This window comes from Zeugodacus cucurbitae, chromosome 6, assembly GCF_028554725.1.
Source record: "Zeugodacus cucurbitae isolate PBARC_wt_2022May chromosome 6, idZeuCucr1.2, whole genome shotgun sequence".
Lineage (NCBI taxonomy): Eukaryota > Metazoa > Arthropoda > Insecta > Diptera > Tephritidae > Zeugodacus > Zeugodacus cucurbitae.
The window spans coordinates 14,065,291-14,083,480 of record NC_071671.1 but is presented as its reverse complement, the minus strand read 5'-3'; the positions used below and the strand labels follow the sequence as shown (position 1 = coordinate 14,083,480).

The window sequence follows — 18,190 nt, the reverse complement described above, 5'->3', positions numbered from 1 at the left end:
CCTCCCATCTTCTAACGTTTCATAAAAATGTCTTACCTTATTATGAAAGTTTATGATAAGATTTGTAATTATTTCTATATAATTAATTTTCCAACATCATCCATCATTTATTTATGGATTTTTCATTTATAATAAAGTTAAATAAATAAACAATACAGTGCCTCACAAACTACTCAAACAAACACTGGGTTCCCCTAACAAAATGTTGCTTCATTGCAATTGAACATGTTTCGCCCCAACCGATGTTTCATGATCCAATCGAACCGCACAGTGGCAAACAACATCGGCTGGCTTGGGATGTTAACAGCTGCCGTGACGCCAGCGCAGCCATGGATGTCGACGTCAGTCCCAATGTATCCAAACAGCAAGTGTATCCACCAGCTCTTTGCTTGCCGAATGAACGCTGTAGTGCTGCCTCGCTGTGCTTTTTCAAATACATTTTCGTGCTGCTGCGCCTGCCTTTGCTTCTGCTGCTGCTTTTACTCTGCTGCTGCTTTTCCTCTGCCGCTGCCTTTGCTTTTGCTTGGCTGCCTTGTTGGCTGGCTTGGCTTTTGCAGTTTGGTTACCTTTGGGGGCGCGCATGCAGTCCAGTCTTCGTCTCGCCGTTATCCGCGTTGGTTCGTTGCTCGAAATACAGCGGAGATTGTTGTGTCGTGTTAGCGCGTTGCTACTCGAATTCAGTGAGTGTTTTCATACTTATATACATATACGCAACACACATATTGACAGCGTGGCCGTTGCTGATGGTGACAGGTGCGCGTGTGTAAGCAACAAATAAAATATTGAAAAGGTGAAATATGTATATAAATAAATAATAGTGCTGAAAGTTCACATAATTCTTAAAGATTAAATATTTTGGCATTTTTTAAGTTTTATAAAGAATTTTATTGTTTCTTAATTTTTTTAAATATTTTTCGTGCGCGTCGTGCCAGTGAACTGTGTGTTGAATGCAAAGCGGCGCGGTGAACAAAATAGTCGTCGGTGTGTCAGTCAGTCAGCCAACGTGTTGTTGCTGTAGTGTTAACAAAAAATCACTCGTTCTTAAGTAATTTACATAAAAAATTTTTAATTTTATTGTTGATATCGAATTGGTCATTGAAGAGCGTAGCGCGCGTTTACATTGTGCGGCGAGTGAGAAGCGAAAAGTGAAAAAGAGAAAATAACGTAATTACTTTCATAAAGTGCCGCAGTGCATAGCACAATCGCACGTTCTTCAGCTGACCTGCCGAGTGCGTGCGACGCGAATTTGTGGGAGAAAACGTGCAAAGCGGCTGGCGGAAAAGCGGTTCAAAACAAAACTCTGAATAAAGTATGTATGCAAGTGAGTCTGTGAATGATTTGTGTGGTCATTTCGCCGAGACATAAATTTATGTATTGAAATTGAATGTGTGTTGTTTATAAAATCTCTATTTAATGGCATCCGCTGTGATAGGATAGGACCGGAACTGATTATAAAATACAAATTATTCGAAATTATATGTGTTTAAAAAATCTTAAAATTTCCAAAATATTTTTTCTTCAATATTTTGTGGGTACTTGATAAATAATAATTTTTTTTTTTTGTTTAACCTCCATATATTTTGAATCTGTTTAATTATAAAAAAACAATAACTAAATTTCATGAAAATACAATTAGGAAGAATTATGATAAAATGACATAATAATAAATAAAAGAGAAATTAAATTAAATTATAAATGCAAAAATAAATTGGATGTGAATAAAATTACGCGCATTTCATAAATTCATAAATTTGATTCAAGAATAAAAAAAAAATGAATATGAAATTTTTTTCGATTTGTTCAATCAAATCTGTAGTGACAATTCTTTTTCCTCCATATGCTGGCAAACTAAATTTAACGCTTAACAAATTCAATGTGAACGATCTTTTCATTTTGTGATAAAATTTTTAAGTTAAATATACATATGTATGTGTGTAATACTACCACTCTCAATATTTTAATGAAATTTGTATTTAAAAAAAGTAAAAAGTGGCCAAAAATGGATATCAAACGAAAAGAAATCAAAAACTTTTAGTTTTAAAATATTTTGTAATTGAGTAAATAAAAATTATTTTATTACAAAATAATTTAAGTGACCGCATTTTACGTATAACAAAAGCAAATTAAAATTAAAGCTTCATTTACTGCTTATAACTCAGTTCAGGTGGAATAGCGGCTGGAGCGTCTGCTATTAATAGATAAAATTCTCTCAAATCCAATAGTAAAGACATACGTCCGGGTTAAGTGAAAACCCAAATTTTGTATATTATAAAAAATATTAAGATCAAAATATGATTGCATGAATAATGCGATTCGAGTTTAGGGTAAACCTTTGTTTCTATTTCTTCTAAATTGGTAATTAATGGTAAATGGTTAAATGTGAAGAGGCGGACTTTTGTCGTTCTCGCAACAGTTGGTTCTACGGACCTATCTAGATTTTTATTGGACCAAGAACTATAAATTTGGCAACATTTTTTTTCACATAAAAAAATATTTTAATTTTATATAAAATTTTAAAACTTGTGTGATTTTTAAGTTCTAGCTATGATCTGATATTTAAAGAGTTTGAAATAGTGCAAAACAATTACTTGGTATAATCCCATAATTTACTTCCAACTACGCTGCGGTAAATTAAATTTTCCGTAATTTTTTGACAAACTTGATTAAAGTATTCAGAAAGAAACGTCGATAGTCTCTGTGGTGTTTTGGTATTTTTGAAAATAATCTGATTGGGAAAATATTATCAAGAATGAAATCAAAATCTCCAACTTATGAAACTAAATGATCTACCATCAAAAGTGTCTGCTAATTTAAAAATAGGGCCCTTGGAGCTTTCATAGGTTTCTAAAGGACTTATATACATTTGAACTTCCCTAACTCGAATCACTACAATCCAAAAAAAATCTAGTTAGAAAGATTACCGAGTTTTTGTCGAGAATTTGTATGAAATTTGACTTCTATCGACAATTCAAAAATTCGAGTTATGAAGAATTTCGAGTTATAGAAGTCGAATCATGGAAGTTCAACTGTATTGCATTGAAACACTTTCTGAACTAAACGTCCATTACTAGAACATCTAAACTTTTAAACTTCAGTCGCTTGGAATAAGACAGAATAAAGAATTAGACAGAATCCTCTATGTAATAGTCAATTAATCGAATTATTCCAAAATAGTACATATCATTCGTCAAAAAGTATAATAAGTCAAATAATTCCCTATAAAATAAAATCATCGCAATTAATGTAATTAATTTGATGCTAATCCCTCAAATAATAAACTGTCTGGGTAATCAAGTTAAAAGAGTGTTTCCAATAATTTAACAAAACAATAATTAACTAATTGACTAAATAATGTATGTACACAATGTCAAGGAAGCACCCAAGCAAACCAAGAAAAAATAAGAAAAATTACCTTAAGTGTCAACAACAAAAATAGCATACCGCTACTTTACTTAAGCCAGGTGCGTTTGCACTTGTCACATTCGTTGTGGCCCAAAAAGTGAAGAAAAAGAAAACAGAGAGAATAAGTAAAGATAATTGTGGAGAACCGACAAACAAACAAACAAACAAAAAAAGAATCCAAATGCAATGTGACAACGGAATTGTCGTGGGGTTTCCGCTTTTGGTATGTTTATGGTGTTTGCTTCAGCTGTGGGTTTGCGCGTGACACATGCAACCGCCGGCATGTACACGCTACTTCTTCTTCTCGTTCTATGCTGATTTCCGGATGCCGGTTAAGCATATAAAAAGCAGTAGTGTTCTGCCGTTGAATATATTTCATAAGATATTACAGACTAACAAGACGCATACATTTACAGTTTGCATTTACTTAAAATTATTTTCTTTACATTGTTGTTGTAGTTGTACTTAGTTGCATATTATTATGCTTTGTGGCGTCTGACTTTGGTTTGCATTAAGATTTGTCTCGTATTTCGCTGCTTTTGTACAATTCTATAATATGTAGTTGTGTTTGTTGACATAGCATTAAAGCCCCTAATTTGCAGTTGTTTTATTACCTAAAAAGATGTATATATTGAATATTATATTTGTAATAAAATTATTTGAATTATTGTACTTAAAAGAAATTAGTTGTCAATGTTAGGAGATTGCACTGATTTTTTTACAAATGACGGATTATTGCCTATTTTTATTTTAAAACTTCCATTAAATTTTAGGTCAATTTAAATTAGTGTAGTCATGATATGTTTGCGTTTTTGCTATTTCTTTAATTTCCTAGTTTTATTTAGTTTATAAATCATGATTTAATTTATTATATCATTGTTTTTTATGTTATTTTATTCTAATTCTTTTTTATTTTTATTTTGTTGTACTATATTTTTTATCGTTTTAACTATTACATTTTATTTATTTAAATTATTATTTTTTGGTTAATTTTATTTTTACATAAATTTGTTCTTCGAATTTTTATTTTGTTGTTATTATATTAAAAAAAATATTTATATTTGTTGTTATTTTAGTATTTTTAAATCGTATTTGTTATACTAATTATTAGATTTATATTTTGTCATATTATTTTTTGGTTTTTCTTTATTTGATATTAATTGTGTGTAGAATCGCCTTTTTATATCACATATACTACTCTTTTATTAGATATTTCTATGGCTGTTATATTGCTCTTTTAATAGTTTTTCTCTTAAGTTTATCATTATTATTTTTTATTAAAAATGGCCTATTAATTTCTTGCTTTTCTTTTAATAAACATAATTTTAAAATATTTTATTTTTGTTTTTGTATTTAAATTTGTTTATTATTACATATTTTAATTTAATTTATTGTTTTTTCTTTCGCTGACACTACTAGTTGTAACATATTATAATTTTTGCTTAATTTCACCGTAACATTAAAATTATGATAGTATGTTAACACCTCTGTTAACTTTTTACATGCCGCTTACAGCAGCTGCTGCAATATTTTATGTCGGTGTATCTGTTATAGCAAGTGTCTTTTACTTCTCATTCGTAGTAGGAACTGTAATGTGTCTCTATTTTGTTTTTGTTGCATTTTTGGAACAGCGCTGTAAGCGGCGCATCAGTGACAGCAATTGATTGTGTCTGCTGCTACTTTTCGGCCTGTTTGGCTTCTCCGCCCACACTTCACGCTCTCTTGCATTAATTTATCCATTAATTTCCTTGTTGTTTTTATTTTTTAGCACGTTAATTGACTTCGCTCGCTTGTATTGTCTTCAACAGTATGATTTTACCAAAAATATATTTCGGTTTTTCAAGTACGCATTGTATTAACGTTGCTATTGTTGTTATTGTTATATTGTTTTACAACGCTATTCAATATGCAGCACTTTGACATTGTTATGCTTACTTCATTTCCGCATATAAACAATGGCAGACTGCGAAGTTGGCTGAATTTGCTCACACTAACTGCGCTGCTGTTAAAAATCAAGAAAGGGCATTAACGGCGTTTGGAACTCGCTCTCTCTTCCTCTGTAACTGTATATTAAAGTTCTTTCACAATCTTTAGTGAGTAACTCTCTGTAATATTTTCAAACATCCTTTGCACATGTCTGCATATTGTAACAAATATTACTCTCACATGTTTGGCAACATATCTCTCTATTGCCTGCAACATTTGCATATAACGCTTTAGGAACATTGTTGTCTAATAAGCCTTCTTTATATCGCAATAATTTTTAAATTTACCCACATATACGTAAATGTGTGTGGCTCGACCTTGCTATGGCTTATCCGCTGCTCAGCTCTGATTGCCTCTGCTCATTCACTGCCATCAATCCTCATCCTTTTTCGCATAGCTCCTTGAAGCATGCAACAATTTGGTTGCTGGTTGCTCCATTTGTCGTTGTGGTCTGGCAGCCACTTATTGCCGTAAACATTTGAAAATACTTATGCAGGCATATGTTAATGTTTTATATACATATATTTATTCAAATATTTAAAGGTACCCACCAGGGCATTTTACAGGCTGTCATCACAGGATTACATCATCACATCATTATATTCAATAATTTTAGGTTTTATTGACCTCTAGAAGTAATGGAATGTCTGGTAATGATATCTGAACAAATCTGGATTTGGATCTAGAGCAAGAAATCGGAACTTGAAAATTTTCTAGAGTAAAAATATCGAAGGAGAATACAAAAACTTAAAGCAAAAACAAAAACGGATTTTGATAATTTCACTCCTCGGAGGTATTCGATTAGTTTCCAGTCGATATTTTTGGTAGAAGAAAACTGTCACTGTTAGGAAAACATATGATGCTACAGATTCAAAGATGTTTCTTGCATGGTACCTAAATACTCAATACTTTATCAACAGCCCTGTTGAGAGTTATATACATCCATACAAATAATTCGATAATATATTTTGACAATATGCAAAGCTCAATGTAAATACATATATCCTCTACTCAAGCACCATTCGGCAATCAATTGTCTGTAAATATTTGCAATTATATTTGGTAAAGCGTGAAATTGTCAGCAACAACTGGAATTTGTAGGCTTCGGTGGCATTTTCAAGCGTCATTTGATGACAGGCAAGACTCATTGTTGCAATCATATTCCCGTGCGATTTGGAATGTGTGTTAATTTTTGATTGAACTCAGTAAGACTAATCGCTTCTGAAGATGGTTGGATAAGTAATAAATGACACATATATTTGTATATCGTCAACAGTTCTAACAACAATTTGGTTAATTTCAAGATGTTAGCAAGGGAATAAGTACCAAGAAGCTAATTTTACGACAAAAATACTTCATAATTCTAGATAAGGATTGATTATTGAAAGTGAAAATGAAAAATAGTTAAATAAAATATTTGAATTCAATAGTATATAAGATATTCCAGTGATATAACTCTTTGTTATTCTATTCCTGTTTGACTTTTACGCGTTGTTTGTATGATTCGCCACTTTTCATGACTGAAGGAGTCAAATACTGATGTCTTAGCATTAGCAATATGCTTTCTACGTCATCTTCGTGTAACTTTAAATTTAAATTTGTATTAGCAGTTAGTTCATATGATCTAAGGTATTCTCAGTTAAAATTCTCGTGAACTAAAATACAATTCATTGTTTTGTGTTGATTTAATGGTTGACCAGATTTGCATATGACTATCAAATGACATGCTAAGAAAACAGCTGCCTGTCGCTAATAACCCAAAATACTGCTAATTGCAACACGGAGAAACAAATCTTCTAATTTACACCTTTATATACCAATTAGCACTCAACTCAGAAAATATGTTATTATTTAATGTTATAACTTTTAAGATCTTTGGAAAAATATTAAAATAAAATAAGTAAACCCAAATTGAATTTGTACAATAGAGCAAAATGAAGACAAAGCTTAGGAAGAAATAATAATTGATGTAACTGACTGATTGATGAATGAATATTCTGGGAGAAAATGGTATATATCATATACTAATAGTACCTAACTCATTATCAAAAAAGAAAATTATTTCTTAAAAGCAAAAGTACTGACAAATCGAACAACAACTGGTATAACTCTTATAAACTGGTATAATAAAATAGCAACAAAGCGTTAAACACTATATTAATGAATCGAATAAAAAAGTGGTATAAAGCACATAAACTGGCATAATCAAAGAGAAATATAGATTATGAAGTTATTATATCACTTTAGTAAGAAAGACCTTGATGATGTCCTCGTAAGAGTAAAGGCTGACATCACCGCAATCCAAGAAATGCGATGGACGGGACAAGGACGGAAGAAGGTGGGTCCTTGTGACATCTACTACAGCGGCCATATAAAGGAGCGCAAATTCGGTGTGGGATTCGTGGTGGGAGAGAGACTCCGTCGTCGAGTCCTGGCATTCACTCCGGTGGATGAACGTCTAGCCACAATCCGCATCAAAGCGAGGTTCTTCAACATATCGCTGATTTGCGCCCACGCCCCGACGGAAGAGAAGGACGAAGAGATCAAAGATACCTTCTATGAGCGCCTAGAACGTACCTATGAGCGCTGCCCCCGCCACGATGTCAAAATCGTGCTTGGCGATTTCAACGCTAGGGTGGGTAAAGAAGGTGTCTTTGGCACAACAGTCGGCAAATTCAGCCTCCATGACGAAACATCACCAAACGGTCTGAGGCTGATCGACTTCGCCGGGGCCCGAAATATGGTCATCTGTAGTACTAGATTCCAGTATAAGAAAATCCATCAAGCTACTTGGCTGTCCCCGGATCGAATCACTCGCAACCAGATCGATCATGTTGTGATAGATGGACGACATGTCTCCAGTGTTTTTGATGTGCGTACGCTTCGTGGTCCCAACATCGACTCGGACCACTATCTTGTAGCAGCTAAGATACGCACCCGCCTCTGTGTAGAAAAGCGCACACGTCAGCAAACACAAGGAAGGTTCGACATCGAGAAGCTGCAATCACAACCGACAGCCGAACGATTTTCTACTCGACTTGCACTCCTGCTCTCTGAGAGCACTCATCAGGGAGCTGTGGGACGGCATATCAAACTCCTTACGTACAGCTGCAACCGAAACCATTGGCTTTCGTAAAAGCCAAAAAAACAGCTGGTATGATGAGGATTGTCGTCTCGCAGTGGAGAGAAAACAGACTGCCTACCTCGCAATGTTGCGATCGACCGCAACACGAGCGGGATGGGAATGATACCGAGAGCTGAAGAGGGAAGCGAGACGCATTTGCAGAAAAAGAAAGAAAGAGGCAGAAATGCGTGAGTATGAAGAGCTTGACAAGCTGGCCGACAGGAGTAATGCTCGAAAATTTTACGAAAAGATCCGGCGACTAACTGAAGGTTTCAAGACCGGAGCACACTCCTGTAGGACCCCCAGCGGTGATCTAGTGGTTGATGACCAGAGTATACTGTGTTTGTGGAGGGAACACTTCTCCAGCCTGCTGAATGGCAGTGAAAGTACAACACCAGGAGATGGCGAACCCGATTCCCCAATCGACGACGATGGAACAGATGTTCCATTGCCCGACCGTGAAGAAATTAGAATAGCAATTACCCGCTTGAAGAACAACAAGGCGGCGGGGGCCGATGGATTGCCGGCCGAGCTATTCAAATGCGGCGAAGAGCTGATAAGGTGCATGCATCAGCTTCTTTGCGAAATATGGTCGGAAGAAAGCATGCCCGACGATTGGAATCTCAGTGTACTCTGCCCAATCCACAAAAAGGGAGACCCCACAATCTGCGCCAACTATCGTGGGATAAGCCTCCTTAACATCGCTTATAAGGTTCTATCGAGCGTACTGTGTGAAAGACTAAAGCCCACCGTCAACAAACTGATTGGACCTTATCAGTGTGGCTTTAGACCTGGAAAATCAACAACTGACCAGATATTCACCATGCGCCAAATCTTGGAGAAGACCCGTGAAAAAAGGATCGACACACACCATCTATTTGTCGACTTTAAAGCTGCTTTCGACAGCACGAAAAGGAGCTGCCTTTATGCCGCGATGTCTGAATTTGGTATCCCCGCAAAACTAATACGGCTGTGTAAGTTGACGTTGAGCAACACCAAAAGCTCCGTCAGGATCGGGAAGGACCTCTCCGAGCCGTTCGATACCAAACGAGGTTTCAGACAAGGTGACTCGCTATCGTGCGACTTCTTTAACTTGATGCTGGAGAAAATTATAAGAGCTGCAGAGCTAAATAGAGAAGGTACAATCTTCTACAAGAGTGTACAGCTACTGGCGTACGCCGATGATATCGATATCATTGGAAACAACACCCGCGCCGTTAGTTCTGCTTTTTCCCGCCTGGATAAGGAAGCGAAGCGAATGGGTCTGGTGGTGAACGAGGACAAGACGAAATATCTCCTGTCATCAAACAAACAGTCAGCGCATTCGCGTCTTGGCTCCCACGTCACTGTTGACAGTCATAACTTTGAAGTTGTAGATAATTTCGTATACCTAGGAACCAACATTAACACCGATAATAATGTCAGCCTTGAAATCCAACGCAGAATCACTCTTGCCAACAGGTGCTACTATGGACTGAGTAGGTAATTGAAAAGTAAAGTCCTTTCTCGACGAACAAAAACTAAACTCTACAAGTCCCTCATCATTCCCGTCCTACTTTATGGTGCAGAAGCGTGGACGGTGTCAACATCCGATGAGACGGCACTAGGAGTTTTCGAGAGAAAGGTTTTGCGGAAGATTTATGGTCCCTTAAACATTGGCATCGGCGAATACCGCAGAAGATGGAATGATGAGCTGTATGTGTTGTTTGACGACATAGACATAGTCCAGCGAATAAAAAGACAGCGGCTACGCTGGCTGGGTCATGTTGTTCGAATGGATGAAAGTGCCCCAGCTCTGAAAGTTTTCGATGCAGTTACCGCTGGTGGAAGCCGAGGAAGAGGGAGACCTCCACTCCGGTGGAAGGACCAGGTGGAGAAGGACCTGTCTTCACTTGGAATTACCAATTGGCGCCAAACCGCCAAAAGGAGAGATGCGTGGCGCACTGTTGTGGACTCGGCTATAACCGCGTAAGCGGTTTCTACGCCAGTTAAGAAGAAGAAGAAGTAAGAAAGACCTACTTACGCTTCTGTATTAAATTCAAATGGATAACTACAAAGTAGATAACAACAACTTTGTAATATATATTCTTTGATAAGAGAACAGAGAGCATAAGAAGCAAGTAAAATAACGGTAACTCGAAAACGATTATGATAATACCAATAAATTAAAAGTCATTTATGTAAGTGAAATCGGTGCATTTCACACGGCAATAAATAGTAGGATTAGCAGAAGAAAGTTAAATAAATAAAAGAAATAAAAAGAAAAAAACTGAAAATTAAGTGTACGAAGAGTTGTGTATATCTAAACATATTTTTTTATGCATTTACCTATCTCCAGTTTTACGCGAACGCGTAAATTGATTCCCATAAACAAATTGGCCGATGATTCAGTTTCAATATATGTCTGTTACTGTTACAGGTATTTTTTATGACTGTTATTCTTTGTATATATGTAGAGCAGAACACAGGAAGTGAACGAGTTTATAACCAAAAGTGTGCAGCGAAATTAAATTAAATTCAAAGTATGTGAGTGGGTTAGTCTTTTAAGAAACCTGTATAATGTATATTGATTATTAGACGGCGATTAGACGAAATGGATATTTTGTGAGATGAATAGCGATTAACTAAACTGACTTCAGTTCGCGCATGTATTTTGAAAGAGAAGAGACTGAAATATTATTACTATTTTCGGAGTATACTGATTTAGCATGTGTTTTCTTTTATGTGTGAAAACATCTCAACATAACTGCGGAACTAAGATAAGAAGATGACTATTGTCTATGTTATCTAAAGCAAACATTATTCAATAGCTATAACTAGTATTATATATTATTACTAGCAGACCCGGCCACACGTTGTTGTGGCTAAGGTATACATTAAATTAAGTTGGTCCAATCTTGGCTTCGGCGACGATATTGATTACTCGACGTCGATTTATGTTACGCAGCATGATGACAACTCACACTACTTTTAATTGCAAAGTGAGTGGTGATAGTACAGGCAATTTTAAACAGTTTGGGATAATTGACTACGTCATCCTGGCTTGTAGCTGTGTCAACTCTCTTGGACCGAAATTCTAAATTGTCGCATTAAGATCATCGATATCTTTGTTTTTTTTTACCACCAATCACATCATATTGAGGTTTTATGTCAGGAAAACTTCTCTTTCAAGTCAATGAAGTGACAGAAATCTGTTGGAAATGCTATTAATCCATCGAGGTGTCAACTGCGACCCTATCATTTTCAACTGCTTCTACAATTGCAATTTGATATTGTTGCAAAAACACTCATATGTTAGTTGTTAATTGGCGATACTTTATGTGTCGCCACAAATTAAATGACTTTAGGCTTGCGATTAGCCCGTCAGTAACAGTTGATCCAGGAATAATTGGAAGAGTCTCGCGTAAATCACCTGTTAACAGAATCCTGGCTCCACCAAAAACGTTTATCGACAATCAAGATCTTTTAAAGTCCTGTGCAGTACCCCAGCGACTTCTTGAATATTTGGAAAATCTTCGTAATATATCGGTCATTTTGTGTGTTATCTTAATAAAGTTACATCAATAAATTGCGAGAGTGTAAAATGTTCGGTTGGACGTGAACTTAGCCTTTCCCTTTTTTTACAAATTGTTTTGGGCTATCGACACAACCTTATACAATTGAACAATAACAAAAATATTTTAACAAAGCTGTCATTGTTCCTTCAAAATATTATTTTTTTGTTTTCTCTTTTTATATTTTTCTTGTCAACTCGAATACAATTCTCTTATTGATATCTTCCTAGCAATTTTTCCATATTTACTAACTTTCTAATCTTTTTATGGCCTTCCACGAATATTTCAAGACTAAAATTAGCCAGATCGGTTTGAACTTCAACAACCAATAACTTCCCGATTTTAGAAAATGTTTAATTTTCTTCGCGGAAAGTTAAAAAAATTTAGGGGTAGACCACCCTTAACATTTAGGAGGATGAAAAATAGATGTTGTCCGATTCTCCACCCTAGCCGATATGCACGCTAAGATTCACGAAAATCGGTCGAGCGGTTTCAGAGGAGTTCAATAACGTACACCGTGACACGAGAATTTTATATATTAGATAAAAAGTCTTTTGAATTGGAATTTGTTCAGAAGTGTCAGCAATCGAACTTTTTTTTAAATTACTAGTTTGACGCTTTACAAAAACACGAAAGTACGAAAGTATCCATACGTTCAAAATATTGTATTTTCATCTCATCTTAATTTTGTACATAATTAAAACAGATTAATATATTTGAGCATGTTGCTTTGAACTTGTATTTAATTATATTTCTGTAAAGAGCCGTTAGTTAGAGAATATAGCCCTAAAACGGTTTAGATCTTAACAAAAACTGTGTGAGCCCAGAATTAAAGCCTTATTTAAAACTTCAAAAGCTTTTTTAATCGATTATGAATTAATAAATTGTACAATTTGACTTGTCCTTATGTGATAAAAAACTTGAAGAACATATTTAGCTTTGTTGATTTGAGCTCAAAATTAATTTTAGTCTTCATGTTAATACATTGGCTTTAGAAGCTTATGTGACTCTTGTCTTTGTTAAACGTCAGTCAAGAGAATTTAGAGATCCATTACTAAAACTCGTTTGACACCTTAATGAGGCCTATATTAGAATATTGCGCTAGTTGTCAAATGCATTCTGATAGAAGTGTCAGTACTGTAAATCTCCAAAATTAATGACTATGTAATTAAATTCCGTAGTGCATTTCCAGCGAAAAAAAAATAGACATACAGCTATACTATGTCAGTTAAACTATCGCCATTTTCCTCCTCCAACTCGTACCTCAGTCGAGCGACATTGTTTTCTTTTGCACAAATGTTGCTTATCTCCAGACAATTGTTTTACTTTTTTCGAATCCAAATCTTTTTCTTTTCCGTGACTTTGAGTCGCGACGAGACCCACAACAGAAGTTACAAAGTAACTGAAACTACAATATGACTTGCAACACATTCCATATGTATTGTATATACATATGTACTTCTCTTATATATGTATTTACAATGCTGTTAACTGTAAGAATGTAAGGGCATAAACTACAGATAAGTCATTGTAATACTTGTAGGATATCTGCTACCAAAGTGCGGGCGGGTTGTGTGTGGAAGAAAATGCAAACACGCGGTAGAATAATAAGAAAGAAGATAAGAAAAAAATCTGAAGAATGAACTATGATAGCATTAAGACTAGCGCCTATAAATAATAAAATGTACAAAGAATAACAGCAAATATTCAGAACATATAAAACAATATATATTATACATATCTTTATGTAAGAATATATTAAAATCTCTCAGCGTTGCAACTAAAAACAATTCACAACTACTAGAGCTTGAAGAAGACAGTAGTAAAAGTTTTTGGATGCTATTCGATGCAAACCAAAAAAAAAAGATAAATAAAAACAACAACAAAAGACAAAATAAATGTGTAACAGCAGCACTCAATACAATGCCTCCGCACAACTATATCGATATGTTTGTTTGTGTACAACAATGATGAATTTTACCTAAGAGTTTTGCGCGCAAGTAATTCAGCAAAACAATGGACCCTAAAATGTAAAGGCAATTGTGGATGGTAGGCGATAAAACAGCGCAAACTCAAAAGAGAAAAAAAACTATAAAGATAGCAAGGAAATCACTGGCAGCAACGGCGAATACAATGGTACAACTAAGAACACAGTAGCTATACAAGTTTTAGCAACAACAAAGCCTTGGTGAGTTCACGAAAAATTGCGGACACTTAAGTGTTGTGGGAGTGACGGTCAATGGCGACAGTGTAATACCCTGCAGGTTTCTAAACAAGTTGTTATCAATTTTCACTTAAATGAAAGCTTCGGTAGTTTTCTTGTGAGTGAAAGCTCCTTTACAAATTTAGTAAGTGCTTCAAGATATATATTGTTAGCTATAAAGTATATTTTCAATATAATCGGATGTCATAGACTTATATGGATGAAAATTTAAGTAATTTTAATGAAAACTTTAGTTCATAATGCAAGCTTTTATACGAAAAGTATTATAATTAATTTTGAGTAATTTTTGCAAGATTTATAACAGAAATTTAAAAAACAGTATTAGAACTTATATTAAAAGTTCTCTATTTTACTTTTTTTAATAGGCAGTGAAAGTTCATCCTACAGCTTTTTGTGCATATCAAGCTTTCCCGCAGAATGAAACTCTGTCGCTTTCACTTTCTCAAGAAAGCTTCCATGAAAACCCTTACAATATATTAAAAAGCTTAAAATGCTCTACCGAAACTATCATTGCTTATATGACATCAATCTCATAAGCTCACAGTCGAAAATAAATGAATGAATTTCGTGAAGTTTTTAAGCATCTACTTCCTACATAATCTTCGAAGGTAACTCATAATGGGTTGAATCATGATTCAATTTCATGATTCAATTTTCATTTATTCACTCTCCTTTGTGTCAATTACTTGACTTAATTATTGAATATAATGCAATCTGCATTTCAAGTGAAAATGAAAAATGAAAGCTCAAAAGCTATCAGTACTTCTTTATGTAGTGCTCGAAATATGCTGTTCGTTTATTTACTACACAGCTTTTCTTAAGCTGGGTAATAAAGCGTCACGAAAGCCCAGTCGCAGAGTAAAGGCGCAGTGAACAATAGGAAGCAGAAGTATTCGGAAGCAGAATTGAGCGTTTGCAGATTTGAAGTCATTCATTGCAAGTAACTACAAATAAGCACTTCCGTTGAAGTAGAAATCGTTTTATTTTCACCATTTGCCTTTTCGGACTACTTACAAGCTCTACTTTATTTTCTGTGTGTGTGTGTTTCTTGTTTTTCTTTTATTACTTTTTTGTTGTTGTGCTTATGTTTCCTTCCACTTTTCGCTGCTGAATTGATAAGCGTTTTTATGTTCCGAGCATTTGAAGAAATCCGGCTTGTAAATAGTGGAGTTTTTCTTTTTGTTTGTTTTTTCTCTGCTAAAGAAAATGCCATAACACTAAGTGGGATGGAGAAAACATTTAATGATGGCTATACAGATTAAATTATGTATGTATGAATATTGTATATTAAAAGTTGGAAAACATGTAGGCGTGAATAATTGATGCTGTAACTAATATAAAATGTGTAGAGTTTAAAATGATTTCGTAAAGAGGGGATAATGATTATGTGATTATAAGCAAACTAAGCAATTTTTGGTTTTTGATTAGACATTTTGTTGTTATGCCTTTAACAAATATATTAAAAAAGTTAAATTTAGATTTTGGAACCCCTTGAAGCATACTCAACTCATAGCAAAAATTTTGCCAGTGGTTTTGGCAACTTCCTCACCTCTTAAAGAAGCTTGAAAGAGGCAGTAGTAAATTAAATTAATTGAATGAAATAGGGAGTTAGTTAAAAGTTAGAAATAGTAAGACCAAGCAGGTCCAACCAACCAACCAATATAACATAAAGATACTAAATGGTAATATGAATTTGAAACGTAATTTTTAGTCTGAAAATTTCAATCAAGAGTGCATTACATGTCCGTAAATCGAAGATAGAGAGAGTGAATGCCTCATATTTATACAGTTTATGGGTCAACCATGGGTTCCAATTCGTTAATTTTGTGTTTGGTCGATTCAGGGATGTCCATTGTTCCTCAGAGCTATATTTTGACGTTATTTTATGAAATGGGCTAAAGAACCGATATTATGTGGATAATAAAAGCTATTGATAGTTAATGTGCCTAAATGTAGGCAATGATTTGTATTCATTATACGTTCTCCAAAGTGTTGCCTACATTTAGGGTGAATTATTCCATTTTACGGTTGAAAATTAAACTTTCATCGCCTTGTTGACCTAAAAGTGGTGTTCAACTTTAAAAAAAGGTTAACCATAGGTAATACGAGTATTGTATATCTTTCAAGTAGTTTTTGGCTGTTTGTGTTGCAATTACTAAGTGTAGCCTACGTTTTGGAATTGATTTTCCGTTTTGCAGTTCCAAATTCCTCTTTTTTTTATATTATTCAAGCGAATACTCTATACAAATATTTTTTATATAACTATCTATTGCTTTGAACAGATATTAATTTCTCCTTTTCTTTCTTTTCAGATTAATAATCAGGTAAAATTTTAAACTAAAATATCCAAAAGTGTATTACGCTGGTATATGTCTAAAACCACTATAATAAAGTGTTTCACTGCATATAATCATTTGCGAAAAAATTTCCACAGAAAAGAAAAATCAAAACCAGCTACATCCCAGAAGACTAATAAAAATCGTGATTGTTCCAAAAAAGCGTTTGCCACTGAGCAATCGTTGTAAAGTGAAATAGCAAAGTAAAATATGTGCATAATACACACATAGCTGTAACTCAGCATAATCAATGCGAAGCAAGTTGCACGCCACAAAGGAGAAACCTGTCATTCATAGAAGCGGTTACCAACGGCGACGCACAACAACAACAGCCTCATTAACATACCGGATTCGGTACCAAAAATAAGCGGAATATACATAAAATAAAGAGTGGCAGAAGATTTAACAAAGTAAAATCGCTAGAAAAAAAATAACAAAAACAAGAGTAACAAAAATTGCCGTCATAAGTTTCACTTTCTTTCGACTGATCGACAGTTTCGAATTAATTTCGATTTGGAAGCACGAAGGTGAACTCTGCAGCTTCACGCAGCGCGTATCTACCAACAAATTGTAGCCATACAAAATTAATTTGCGCTTAACGGTAAGTTAGTGCTACGCTTGTCTATTTGTTTTCCTTTGTTGTTGTTTTTCGATTTTTAACTGTTATCTTTAGCCATAATTAATTATTGTTTCCTTTGCGCTGTGTAGTTATTTATATTAATACAAATGCAACAACCTGGCAATACCACCACCATATTTCAACCACAACATTTGTAATTAAGAAATTAAAAGCAAAACAAATTCGTTGGAAAAAACAATAACAACAACAAAAACTCGCTCAACTGCCACGAAAGTCATTTAATGTCTTTGATGTGCGCGATAATTTACTGCAGTTGGTCATTTCATATGACTCTTCTTCTTCTCTGTCTACGTACATACCAGTTACCGCTGCCTGTCCACCCCTCCTATCATACAGCATATGCTGACTGCGTTTTGATTTGTTATTATCTTATTCGTTGGTGTCTTCTGGTAAACCGGTCAACCATCTGCGCTCTTGCGCACCTTCAATTCAAAGCCGCTTCTTCGTTAGCGCGATTGGCCGCTCAGTCGTTTATTAAGTGTAACTTATATGCGCACTTTCTGGCTGCGCTTCTGTTGCTTTGGCATGGCTAATCGAAAACTAGATTATTTTAATTGTAATCTGGTGAAAGTTCTCGTCGTTGACTGCGCCAGCAAACGTATGAGCTTCGTTTTGCTTAGCGTCCGCTATGAATACTTAGATTTCATTTCAGTTTTCATTGCAAGCTAGCAAGGCCCGAGAATGTATAACATATAAATGCTTACAATAGTTAAAGTACCTACATACATATCTGAGTACAACTGGTTCAATATTGTTTTTGGAGGGTTGACACATTATATATATATTTAATATATTTTTTTAAACAAATTTTAAATATCACTTTCGAGAAAAGGTGGTGATATATTTGAAAAATATTTATTTTTTATATTATCTCAAAAAATATTTCTAATTTTTTATAAATATTTTGAATGAATTCTTTTTTAA

The 18,190-nt window shown here is 34.6% G+C and overlaps 1 protein-coding gene across 3 annotated transcripts in view; it reads left to right on the top strand.

Annotated features, from left to right (window-relative positions):
- Positions 1-587: 587 nt before the first annotated feature.
- The window catches only part of LOC105215096 (putative polypeptide N-acetylgalactosaminyltransferase 9), a 148,392-nt gene continuing 130,789 nt past the window's right edge, over positions 588-18,190 (top strand). For 2 of the 3 annotated variants that reach the window (XM_054235065.1, XM_054235063.1), the window contains exons 1-2: positions 589-1,309; positions 16,603-17,227. The gene's annotated coding sequence lies outside the window, so the exon portion shown is untranslated. Of the gene's footprint in view, positions 1,310-16,602; positions 17,228-18,190 lie in introns of all 3 variants that reach the window. The other variant, XM_054235066.1, reaches the window with a different exon arrangement.